The sequence below is a fragment of the Leptinotarsa decemlineata genome, unplaced genomic scaffold (assembly GCF_025532065.1).
Source record: "Leptinotarsa decemlineata unplaced genomic scaffold, Ldec_3_MD MMD2_tig00000026_RagTag_RagTag, whole genome shotgun sequence".
Classification (NCBI taxonomy): domain Eukaryota; kingdom Metazoa; phylum Arthropoda; class Insecta; order Coleoptera; family Chrysomelidae; genus Leptinotarsa; species Leptinotarsa decemlineata.
The window spans coordinates 7,228,574-7,242,803 of record NW_027412539.1 but is presented as its reverse complement, the minus strand read 5'-3'; positions in this window follow the sequence as shown (position 1 = coordinate 7,242,803).

Sequence of the window (14,230 nt, the reverse complement as noted above, 5' to 3'; positions counted from 1 at the left end):
GTCAATAGTGATTTCTTTATATAAAGGTAACTCTGTAGATGATCCTTTGAATTATCGACCAATATCTCTCATTCCTACTATTGCAAAAATAATTGAAAAACTAGTTAAGAAAAGACGAATATCTCCTTCGCCACATTATAAGGAAAAATCAATTTGGATTCCAGAGCAACAAGAGTACACATGCAATATCCCCTTTCCTGTTTGAGGTGTAGGTATTCCAATATGAATGATGGAGATACTGCTGCAGCAGCGTTTTGTGACCTCACAAAAGCGTTTGACTACGTTGATCATAAAATATGGATGTAGAGGGATAACACTGCGGTGATTTGAGTCGTATCTCAATGGTCGCAGTTAGATTGTGAACACGACTGAATGTTCAAACAGTATTGACATAAATACTGGTGTACCACAGGGATCGGTTCTTGGTCCCATATTGTTCCTGTTGTATATCAACGATTTGATGAACATAAGTATATCTGGAACATTTACTCTTTTCGCTGACGACACCAGTATATTGTGGCATAGTAAAGGTATAGAAATACTCAATTAGACAATAGCTCATGATATACAAAAAATCAAGTCTAGGTGTGATTCAAATCTACTCTCGCTTAATATTTCTAAAACAAATATTATGACTTTCAAATGTTGACTTCAGAATTTATCTGCAGCGAGTGGTACACTGGTAAAAATTTTTCCAACGGTACCGGTGGCAATTTAATTACCGCCCATATTAGCGAGAAATTACTTTCGTGTGTGATCTTACATTCCATGCGGAATATTATTTTGTAATTCTACCCCGAAGACAAGTGTGGAATTTTTCAGTGTAATTTTTCATTTTGAGTGTACTTTTGTGTTGAAATAAAACTTTATATGGTAAATTTGCGATATAAATTTATATCGAGATATTACACTCTTGACAGAATTTTACAGTAGAATTTTACACTCTTATATAATTTCACAGTGGAATTCTATACTCTGATAAAATTTTACGGTGTAATTTTTTATTTACGGGTATATTACCTTGGGATATTCCGTTGTAAGAAGGTCCGTATTCAGAGTAGTTTTGAAGATAATGATACCTCAATTGGATGTTGACTCTTGACTCTTAAGTGGCCATTTTTCCTCATAATTTAGATAATTGAATGCACAAGACATATTACACATTGATATATTAAAAAAATATGTATATACAAAATTAGTTCATATACATTCTTGGAATGAAATTCTACAAAACATTTTTTTTCATTTTCAAAAAAGTCAAATAACAGTACAAAATAAAAAAACCATTCTTCAAATTAACACATTTTCTTTCTTGCTCATGGTGGTATTATTCGGAAAGAGAAATGAAAGTAATATTCCTTTTTCTATTTTCCTCAATTCCTGTTATTATCCTAAAAGAGAAATGAAATATCATCAAATGAATAGGTTTAGAAATCTAAAAACACAGTAAGTTGACGAACACACATTCCTAGAGAAAAACTACTACTAGTTTGACTTCAATATTAATATTTCTCAAAAATTTTTGATACATATTCAACCGTTTAAATAAAAAATTTGATTTTTTCAACATTTTCTGAAATACAGCAAATATAGCTATAATGATATGGTATGAAGTGGTGATGAAGTGTTTTGTTCACCTCTTGAACAGAAACAAAAAGGTCCTAAAGTGTTTCTCGATTCCTTCAATTTTGAGTTCCAACTTGCCTCCCATCGCAAAAATGTTTTCAAGTTCAATAATAAGAATCACAAATCCTCAAATTCATCCAAAATTATGAGAGATACGAATGAAACGTTCATATATTTTTTAGGTGAATAAAATTACGATTTAACATTGTCCGATATTTGCAACCACCAATACGAAACTTTATTCCTCATCGAAATTCATTTTTAAAATGGATCGTGCATATGGCGCCACTGATGAGTCAAGCCACTGCTATCGAGTATATCTCTTTTTCTTTTTTTCTCAATACCATTCAGTAATTATCACAAACATTTTCAAATATATGTTCTGTAATTATTTGAAAATCAGTTAAAATATGTTGTACTACTATTCCATATAGTATGAAATAATTCGCGATGTGAGGTTAGGATATACTTGTAATAAAAAAACACTCTATAATGCATAACGAGAAAACTCAATGAATTCATCTGTTTATTGGACTAGTTATTGAAATTTTACAAGAAATGTACTCACCTTCTTTACTTATTTTCACCAACAACAAAAATATTCTAATGCACACGTCAGACAAACCGATGCGCTTCTGTAGACAAGAATGAACAATACAATAATCGCTCACAAATACAAGCGTAATTTTACATTCGATAAGGAGATGGCGAAAATTTACATTTCAGTAAGGGAGAATACCCATCGTCCAGTTAGTAATTCTCTTCACATGAAATAATACGTTATGATTTCACACATATATTAGATGAATATTTAATTCTCAATGAAAAGTACATTGCCTACTGAAATTACGCTCGGGAATGTGAATTATTCAATAGAGAGAGTATATTTTCAATAAAACTGAAGTAATTTTCTTCGTTCGAAATGAAAATTCCGAGGTAGATTTCAATCATTTTTCCCGGTGTACGATTGAGAACAGAGAGTGTACTAAATTTCTGGGAGTGTATATAGGCGGTGAACTGAAATTTGACGCTCACATCAGAAAAATTAAAAGTAAAATTTTCACCGGCTGTTATGCAGTGAGAGTTTTTGCTAGAGAACTGGGAGTTTATACTGCGAAAACAGCATGTCACGCTTTGGTAAAGTCTCACTTAAGGTACGGTATACCTTTTTGGGGTGTGTGTAGCCTTAATTTGCTTTAGTCTGTATTTTACAGAATGATACTTGTATATGTATATGATACTTATGCAAAGCTAAACCTCGTGACTCATGCAGGCAACTGTTTATAGATAAAAAAATGTTGAAGGTTGTAGATCTTTTTATTCTGTAGACAGTGTGTTTAATCAAGAAACATCTTGTGAAACTTGAGGTTACCACCCATCACTATATAACTCGTCAGAGCATGCAAAAAATTTAAAATTACCTATTCCTTAAAACTCTCTGGTCAAGGACTCCTTATTTTACAATGGTGTGAATATGTTTAACCATCTGCACAGTTACACTAAAGAGATAAATATTGATAACAATCGGAACAGAAAAATTATTAAAGAAATTTTGAGTAGTAGACCCTATTACAGTTTTACTGAGTTTTATACCGATCGTTTTTAACCTAGCATGTTTTATGTGTATGTATGTTTCAACCATTATTTGTGGTTGTTTTATTCAGTGTTTTTATACTTTAGTTTACATTATATTTTATCTATATTCTTATAATCATAAGACATTTATGTATTTCACTAACTTTGTCAACAAAGTTTTTTCTTAGGACAATAAAGTATATATAATAATAAATAATAATAATAATAAAAGGTCTTCGAAAAATGTAAGAGAAATTGAACATCTTTTTTTGTGAACCTGGTTATTTTGATTTTTCGCTGTAGATGAACGACGAAGACGAAAATGAATAGAACGGAACTTTTTTCCTTAAGTTTGGTCTGCGACAATCCAGCTTTTCAACAAAAAACTGATATAGATAATATGCACATGTGTGTCTAGTGTGTATCAACGATAATTGGGTGAACGACAGCTGCTTCCTTATCGAAAATACAAATGTTTTGTGAAAAAATTGTAAGGATTAATGGAAACTATGTTGTGATGATTATTACTAATATAGGGTGTCCAATAAATGTGTGACAGATCATACTTAGGTTTTTTCAAAGAGAATACTTCAGATATTTTAATTAAATTGAATTTCTTGGGCAGAGTGTTTCTCAAGAATGGGGTTGTTTGGGTTTATACTGGGTGGTTCAAAAGTTATAGTGAAATTTATTTTAAAAAATGGATTAATTCACCACAAAATGTCTCCTATTCGATCAAATGGAATGAGGAAATTTGTCAACCAAATATCCTTGAAGATAGTGTATTCTTATTTCGTCTTCATAAGTTTACCGCATTTTTCGGCGCATTTTTCTACACACTGGTAAAAAAAACTCGGGATCGCTTTTTTCTCAGTATTTTTTTTCAGATGGAACACCCTGTACATCCTAGAATAGTCCATACTACGAGCTTTCAGAAAATGTAGGAAATGAATACTTTATTTTCATCTGAAATGTATCTGATTCTTTAGGAAAGTAGGAAAAAGTCATTTATTGAATCTATCTACAATTTCTCTTCAAACTCTAATCATTGTTTGTTATAGAGTAGTCTAATATTTTGACACTGTCATATGATACTTTGTGGCCAAAATTGATGGGGTGTTGTGCTAAAGGGCAACTTTTTTTTATTATTTTTGAAATCCCTTGTATGTCCCCTGATTCTGTCTTTGATAAATCTACTGGTTTATCCTATGTAGATCTGGTTGCAATTGCCACAAGTTACATGAAAAAAAACTTCCTATAAATGTTCAACATCTTCCCTCAAGCAAAAAGGTACGTATTATACATTAAAACGTTCATTGAAAGCATACATTAATTTAGCTTATTTGTCTAATGAACTATTTTATGGTTACAGTTAACTGGTGTTCATGAATATCATGAAACGTTCATAAAAATCCACAAAACTACTTTATGAGTTGCTTATACATGAGCAACATGAATTATTATTATCCATTCAACTAATCAATTTTACGGAGAGAATTCATTTTCCAAACTGATACGTTCATGAAAACTGTAACTTATCTTACAATAATACTATAAACTCATTTATGCTCTTGAGGTAATCATTTATGTATTTCATTAATTGAATCCACTGTTCAAATAAAAATATTCGCGAAAACAGTATCGCAGATTTCACTGGTACCACAAACTGTTAATGTTCTTCATGTAATGTTTTTGTATTTCATCAATTCAATTCACTATTCATATGAATTTATTTATGAAAACAGTAACGCAGCATTCAGGCCCTGGAGGCCCTGTCCGGGATGGGGTCGCCGGTCTTCTGGTCACTAGCAGAAATAAGTAGGGTGAGGGGAAGTAAAACCCCTCAAAGGCCTTTGCAAAATTTGTCACCGTGGACCAGCCTACCCAAGGTAAGGTGTAAGGAATCGTGCCGACAGCTGAATAGCCGCAGGGTGATATGCGGTCACGAAAGATCCTCTTGGGGAACTAGGCGAAACCTCATTGTGATCAGCCTAACTCTGGTACTGCGGGGCTCTGCCAGAGGTGACCAACTCTTCCCTTGCTACTCGTGGGAACACACATGAATGAAACAACACGAAAACAGAAACAACAAAAACAAAAACCAATCCCGAGGCTGGACAGAAGTGCTCACCTCAATATAAGGCGGTGGCTGGAGATGAACAGATATGTCCATCCCAATCTACCACTTGGAATGACGCTGGACATAGCAGATCACCTCCAACAGCAAGGTCACTTCCTGCGGCGGGCGCCAAAGAACCAGCTGCCCCTGCAGGAAAGCTCCCTCATTTGTGCACCTCAACAAAGGGAGCCCCAAGGAGGTTGAAGAAACCGGGCAACGACAGTAACATCGCTGCACCTTCCAAAACCTTCGCGGAGGCCACCGTGAGACACCTCAAGGTTGCTATAGACAGTGTGTGTTTGGCGAGTCATGGCCTACACCTGCCAAAATAAAGAAGATGTCTCCTAGTACCCTGTTCATCTTCCTGGATAGGACAGGATGGATGATGACCTAGGAGGACAACTCCTCGGGAGGATGTACAATGGGTACAGAACTGAATACATACTATTATTGTATTAGGAATCACACGTTGAAAGGTAATTCTTAATAAAACGTTTTTATTTTGAATGTTATGGCCGGCACATGAAATATAACAGGTTATAACCACCTGACCACCAGATTGCAACCCCATAGTCAATACGATTAATATTTTAAGAAGATGTAAAACTATGTAACAAATTTCAGTGTTGGACTATACATAAAGATGTTTGATATTCACAATTTTTTTTCTTGTACTGTCGGTCGGTAGCCGGTCGATTCGACGTGTGTGCTTTGCTCACTCAGACAATCGGCCGATGTGTGAGTCGACGGTTCAAGCCCCAGGCTGAAAGCTCGATTTTCATTTGCTATCTTCCAACGCGTGTTAGAAATCACACGTTGAAAGGTAAGACCTCGTTAGTCCTTAGCTCGCACAAGTTTCTCCTTCTGAGGGTTGACGTTCGTAGAGGTGCGATAGCTGGTTAACAGAAAAAACATATTTTAAACATATATGACTGTTATATCGCAAATGTTGTTTCGTTTATAAGAGTAACTCTTTGAATAATGAAGCATATTTATAATTACTATTATTATATTGAAGTTGAAAATCGATCAATCTGATGAATGAAGTGCGTTTTGGAAAAATCTTTCTCATGCTACCTGCGAATTTTTCAATAGGTACAGAGATTATTTAATTAATTACGTTCGAACTTAGATTTATGTGAATTTTTCATAAAAGATACTTGCAATTTTTCAAAATTACTGATATAACCTGAAATCTCATGACCTCATGAATATGTATCTGCCCAAGTTCATAGTTCAACATGTATTCAGGACATGCAAATGGCCACTACAATCACCCATAATTAACGGAAATTCGTACACTTTGTTTGAGTTTACACGCATTTCAAATTTCTGGTACTACATGAAAAGAAATTGAGGAAGAATTTACCTTGACCTAGTGATTCTTTCAAGCGAGCTTCGGCATGTGACATGATTACGGGAAATTTCGAGATAACAACACACCAGATAAGTGCGTTATAGCCCAGTCGATGAAGATCGCTGATGTGAGCAGTGTAGTGATTTCTTTCTTATAGGAAATTAGGAGTGGACAAACCTGTTTAAGAAGAATTTTGTCGACTTGAACACTCTTCTATCAGCATACTATGCTTTTTTTCATTCCCATGTTAGCTATGAAACTTTACTTTGGGGAAATTGCCGCAATGCTGAGAAAATATTCTTACTTCAGAAGCGAGCTATTAGAATAATTTCAAATGCCGGTTTCAGAGATACCTGCCGGTCTCTTTTCAAAAAACGAAACATGATGACGGTACCCTGTATCTCTATCTATCAGTCTCTGTTGGAAATTCATAACCACAAAAATTAACATTTGAACAATTCACAGGTTCATGAACATAACACTAGAGCAGTGGCGGCGCAAGACCTGAATTTAATGTGGGCAAGATACATTTCACGAGGCCCTCCGATGATGCAAGAAGAAGGGTTTATTGAATTAAAAAAAACATTTAAAACTAAACAATATTTCATTCATTAAGAAACACCAAAATTTTCACTGATGTACTTTTTCGGTTCATTAAAAAACAAAATTAAAAAACAAAACCCGACTTGAAAATAATGAAAAAACATCATGTATGGGTCGCCGTATGAAAGTCACTGCGGCTATTTACTCACTGATACCTTCAAAATGAGCCCAAACACGTCACGTCTGCTGTATATTGCCAAGGAGTTGGTCCTTTGCCTTTGGTTACAGCAACAATTCAAAGTAAAAATGTCATTGTGCATTCTCCTAAAAATATCGAATTTTTATTTCGATCAGTCAAGTGGATGTATTGTTAATCATAATTAGAAAAATAATTAGAAACCATAATGGAAACGGGCTGCTAAATTTTAAACGGCTGGAGCGATTTTCATGAAACATATCTAAGAACCATCCGGACAAAATAAGCTATTGAATGAAAAACAGCATCGAAATTGGTCTACTAGTATAGGAGCTACAGCTCCACAGACAGACACACAGATGTATAAACAGATACTTGTGATGCACTGTTTGGAACCTTTGGTGTAGTAATGAATATTACTGGAGAGGAAGATCAAACTGATCTTCCTCTTGAAGATGATCACTTGGTGATTGAAACACGTGTCAATGTGTTAAAATAAAGGTTTGGTGTTAGGAAAAACTCCGGTAATATTCGTATAAACAGATACACAAATCAAACTTGTAACTCCCTTTTTGCGTCAGGAGTTAAAAATGAAAAAATAAATTAAATAGAGCTGAAAGTGTTATTGGATTTTCCAAACTTTTTTTGAATTTATTTTCGGCTCTGAGACGCGAGACCCTTTGCACCGCGAGGCCGTGGGCGTTTGCCCACATCGCCCACGCCTTACGCCGCCTCTGCACTAGAGGTGCCAATCTCTCAAGACCACGCAGGTTGAAACTGCACGAATCTTCGATCAATACACTCGATGTAATATTTACAATATATTGCCACCCATTGTTAAATATCTACCTATATTCAGTTTCAAGAGGTTTACCAAAAATTTCTTGACAACACATTGTTTTTATAGTGTCAACGAGTACCTGGCCACACCAACTCACATATTTGAATCTGAATCACTTTAATTGTGGCCTTTATTTACCATATATTTTTTTCAATTTTATTTACATCATGTTTGTGTCTCTCATATTCATTTGCGTCACCACTGGTGATAGTTGTGTTTTTTATTTTATTTGTAAACTATTTGAAATGTTTGTTGGTTGTTCATATGTTTGTATGACTCAAGCATTATTGTTTTGGCTACAAATGCAATTTTTGTTAATAACGTGGTTATATAAACTATCTATCTATCTATCTATCTATTAACTCGTTACTGTGCACGGCTTTGTCTTCCTGTTACATAATCAAATATTTTCATTTTTTGTGTTTTTATTGCTGTTTTAAATTACTTATTACCTCCTGCATAATGCATATCAATCTGTGGACATATTTTTTATTTTCTTTGACATATACAGGGTACCGTGTTAGGATTTACACGTTAAAAGGTAAGACCTCGTTAGTCCTTAACTCGCACACGTTTCTCAACTTCATATTCATTCGCCTATAACTACCATATCTAGAAGTGTTAATAATGTTCCTAGTGTAGATATATTTTTTCTAACGTTCGTACAATTCAAAAAAGATATTCTCCGTTTCATTCAAAATTGATCTCATTATATGTATAATTGATCATAATTCTAATTGTATGCACCTGTAAATGGCCTTTTGGGCCTGCTGGATGTATTTAATGAATAAATAATAAATAAATTACATAAACATTTTACTCGTATAAATATCTCTTCACTTCATACATTTTTGAATATTTTCTACACAAACACAGAAATGTTAATTTTTGAATATTTTTGACCCGATATTAGAAATTTTTTAAAATTGAAGCCTTATAAAACTTTCAACGCCATAAAATCATATTTATAACTCAAATGATTCAGAAAAATTTCCTTGAAATGAACGGTCTATAAATCTGTAGACTCAAAAGTGGGGAACACAATTGAACTGTGAACACCCCAGTGAGTCTGGAAAGATAATGACACCTGCCAACAAAACAGATAATATAACCCAAAGTATTCAAACTGTGTACCTAGGATTCCCTTACATACCTTGGTCTAGTGTGATTACCGTAAGGCAGGTGCCGATCCGATGAATATTAAATACGATGTTGTACAGTGTCGTGTATAGAATAGATTTAAGAGGAGAAAACAATAAAATTATTGATATAAATAATTTTGTATGTATATTTGACACATTCCCTTGTGGAGTCATAGTTTTTTTTTCAAATTTCATTAGTCTTCAATTTTTGTTCAGATTACAGTGTTGCACTCGATTATTATTGAAAGAAAAAATAGTTGAAGGAATAGTAGAAAATATGATGGAACTGGAAAGAAAAGGAATTATATCACCAAATGGAACCAAATCAAACAATGAAAGTAAAGTAGGAAATAATATTTCCACTCATTCAAATAAATCTAATGAAGGATTTAATTGTTTTCAGGATAAATCCTTATATGTTCTGAAATAAATACACCAATACAGGATGATGATTGATAAATTTTCACAAATAGGATTTTCATTCTAAACGCGTTTTGCTAACAACGAAGCTTCATCGGTAGTGATGTAGCTATCGATGAAGCTATGTTGTTAGTTAAACGCGTCAGGAATGAAAATTTCATTTGCGAAAAATTGCCAGAATATTAACAGACATTATGTAAATTAAGCGTTTCATGAGAGAACGACTTTCCATGAAATTTATATTCTGAAATAAGAATTACGTGGATATATTTCGCGCTTTTTCAGAATAAAAATATATAAGCTGAACAATAAATAGCAAAGACGTAAATTCACTTTGTGTTGTCCAATTCCCTATAATTAGCCCAGGAATTTAATTGCCAAGCACAGGTGAAAATAGTTTATTTTCTGATGTACAGGTAGTTTGCATTGAATATTTCGATGGCTGAAATGTGGATGATATAAGAGTTAGGAATGAGAAAAATTTCAGTATCAAGAGTATCACAAACCAACGACACTTTAAGTTCTGTACATCACACTTGAGAGAATAGCTGGTATTGAAAATGTCGAGAAATTCTCCGAAGATATGGCTGTACTAGTTGAAAAATTATCGCTGGCCCGGTTTCAAGATAACATTGAAAATATTCTGGATATTTCTGTCTGATTGTAGAGTGGAACTTGCCTTCTATGTCTGATAGATCACTAGACTCCAGTGAGAGATTGAACGAATTCAGGCAACCAATAGAATTAATTCGTCAAGTGACTATTGGTTTCATTTCGAAGAATATAAATTATTTTCTGAGAGGCAAATCTGCGTTTTAGCAGAACCCAGCTAAAGTAGTCATCTGCTTCGTGAGTAGTATTTCTGGTTTGATGATAACAAGAACTGTGAAATTGCTTTATTGCTGTCTCACAATTTATAGATTTTCTATTCATGGGCTGAAAAATAACATAAATCAGTGAGGAAAAGGATAAGTTCATAACTTTACTTTTTCCATCCACAATAGGTTTGATTTTGATACATTTTGCTTCAACAGATCCTAGAGCTTCTATAAATAGTATGTCCTCCAGTATAGAACACTGGATGGAGAGGTACTTATATTGAAGTTGAAATCGTGGAGCATGATCAGACCTCCTCTTTTGACCAGTGACGACTGCTACTGCAGAAAGTTATAGTGAATCACACCAACAGCTGACCGCCATACAGTAACCACGGTCTTTTTTTATGAGTTTTCGTCTTTGAAAAGTACTTGTGTGGTTCATCGGTGTCCAATCACTATCCTGGACATCTTCTATTGTCGTAGAAGATTGTCGTAGAAGAAACAGACCTTGAAACGTAACCATTTTTGTCGATCGTTCAAATTATAGGGCACCCACTTTTCAAGCTTTTTGACCTTTCCAATACGTTTTTAACCATGAAAAACCGCATGGAAGCTGACGCCCAGTTCTTCCACCATCGCACACAACGTTTGTGATGGGTCAGTCCACTCAAGTCCTCAAATTCTCTTCATGGATTACTGTAGGTCGATCACTTTGGAAATTCATTTATTGGAAAGTATGCATACAAGTAGGTGATATGTTAGAGTATCAAATAGTTGTAATTTAAAATCAATTTTTTGTTCACGTTCGAGAAAGCTATTGTATAGCGAAACACGTGTCGCGGTTTTTGTAAAACTCTTTTTAGTGAATACCATACAATAAACTGTGGAAATTAGTTTTTTTATAAATATTTGACGATACATACAGATAATTTGTCAAACTTCATTATTTTTCGATAAGTTGAATTGAGAGGAACTATAAAGTGAATAAATTGATGGATGTAGCCGTTAGTACGTGGTAGGAAATCATAATGAAGAGAGAAATGAAACTTTCTGTTTTTTTACTACTTCAGTAACTAACGTTACTGCAGTTTTACCATTTTTATTTGTAACTAACGTTACTGTAGTTTGAAAATGTCCATGTAGGACGAAACTGCAGTAACTTTAAGTTACAAATAAAAGTGTTAAAAAAACTTAGAAAGTTTCGTTCCTCTTTTCATTATTAAGTGAATTCTGTTGAAATATATTTTTCCGTTAACCAGCTGACTCTCGTTTAGAAGAATATGCAGAGCATATAACCGATATTGGAGACTAGAAGTTTGGTCGGTCGGTAGCCAAGCGGTTCGGCGTGGGTGATTTGTTCACTCACTCGAATTGACTGCCGTGTTGGTCGGTGGTTCAAGCCCTAGTCTGAACGATCGATCTTCACTTGCTATCGCCCAACCCGTGTTAGGAATCATACGTTAAACGGTAAGACCTCGTTAGTCCTTAGCTTGCACAAGTTTCAACTTCAGAGGGTTGTCGTTCGTAGGAGTGCGACAGCTGGTTAACGGAAAAACATATTTTAAACAGAAGTGCTGAAGTGCCCATCAGCAGGTTGAGGTCCACTCAGGAATAAGTGACGGTAGATGGACGAGATTCTACCTTCTGAACACAGTAACCGTGGACACTCAACCCCAGAGGAGCATGGGGTGTCTATTTTAAATAAAACAAAGTGTGTGTGAGATATTATCGAAATTATTTATTCATTTGAAAGACATATTTATGCCATCATTTTTATCGTCCAATTTTCCATGACTCTGGTGCATAAACCAGGCTGAATTTGACTGACGGCAAACTGCTTCAGAGCCCATTCAGCGAACATATACGTCGTTGTATATCGTCGTTTACCTTCAGTTCCTGGGTCAGTTGAATTTTGACAGATTTACCTTCAGCAAGAGAGCATCATTTTTGATTACCATACTCATGACTGCTCCCAATTATAGGGAACCAAAAATTCGGATTTACATCCAAAAATCAGCTGAACTGGGTCTGATTACCGACGTTGATTATTTGCCTGATGCTCTGTTGAAGGGTTTGCAAGTTGACTCTGTGTACACTGATCTCTTCAAAGCTTTTGACAAAGTTAATCATGAGCTATTGATTCATAAACTCTGTTAATATGGTGTTGATGGGTAAATACTGCACTGGCTCAAACGATTTCTTACGGAAAAAACGTAAATTGTTAGAGTTAATTATTACTATTCTCATACCATCGCAGTTACATCGGGTTGTTCACAAGGTTCAACTTTTGGGATCACTGTTGTTTAATCATTTTATCAACGATTTAATCAGTTGTTTCCATGAAAACGAAGCTTTGCTATTTGCTGACGATTTAAAATGTTTTAAAATAATTAAAAGTGAAGCTGATACATTGTGTCTACAAAACGATATAGATCGCCTATCTAACTGGTGTTCGTAAAATGGTATGTGGTTATCCAAATGCCAAATTATTCGCTTTCATCGAATACAGTATAAATGATCGGACCGTACACTCTGCTATTGAAACCAAAGATCTACGTGTGATCCTAGACTCCACACTTAGCTAGAACTCACACATTTTCGCTGTAACTCAAAAATCTATGAAGATGCTTTGCTTTATCTAGAGAACCACCCGTGATTTCACCAACATCACTGCTATTAAATCTCTTTATTTTTCCCTGATATTGTTTCACAGTTTGGTCCCCTCACTATGTTACACAAAAAGTGAAATTCGAGGCCGTTCAGCACAATATCCTGTGACATATCGCCTTCAAGATGCGTGTATACTATGACTATACTGTATTGGAATGAATTTTCAACATACCTTCTCTTGAGGCTCGCAGAAAACATAGATATTCAATACTTCTATTCAAAATTATCAACGTATCAGCCCCGAGCTTCTTTCCAAAATATATTTACATGTCCCCAGTCGTTCAACTAGACAGGTGCAAAATTTTTACATTTGTTTTCACAGATTCAATTTTTCATACAACAGCTTTATTTCCAGAACTTTTCGATTAGCTAACTCTTCAAATAACCTTCAAATCTTTAATATATCAGTTTCCTACTTCAAAAACCATATTCTTCAACTAGACATCTAATACTCTCTGCTTGTGTCTAGTGATAATTGCCTTTAAGAATTATATTAGTTATATTGTTATACATTTCAATTTTTCTTGAATGATCCACTTGTTATCTTACTTTGAAATTGTATTATTCTTATAATTTACTTCCAATCCACTGTATTCCATCAAGTACTACATAGCACTGTACTTGCTTGCCCGTGTATATACATAAATAAATAAATAAATAAACAAGATGGCCGTTATCAATTGTCAAATTTCAGGAGCCCTTGTTGGAATATTCTGTAGAATAATTGAATATTGCCTAAAGGTGAGACCACTACTTGCCACTAGACTTTCCCAGTGTTCACTCTTTATTAACCAAACTGTTGAATTTCGATGAATTTTTTGCGAAAAATTTCATGGCAGTTCGTACTCAAATATCATTATGCATGATGAAAAGTACGAGTGGAGGTTTGCCATGTTAGAGAGACATAGGCAAAGAAGGATTAA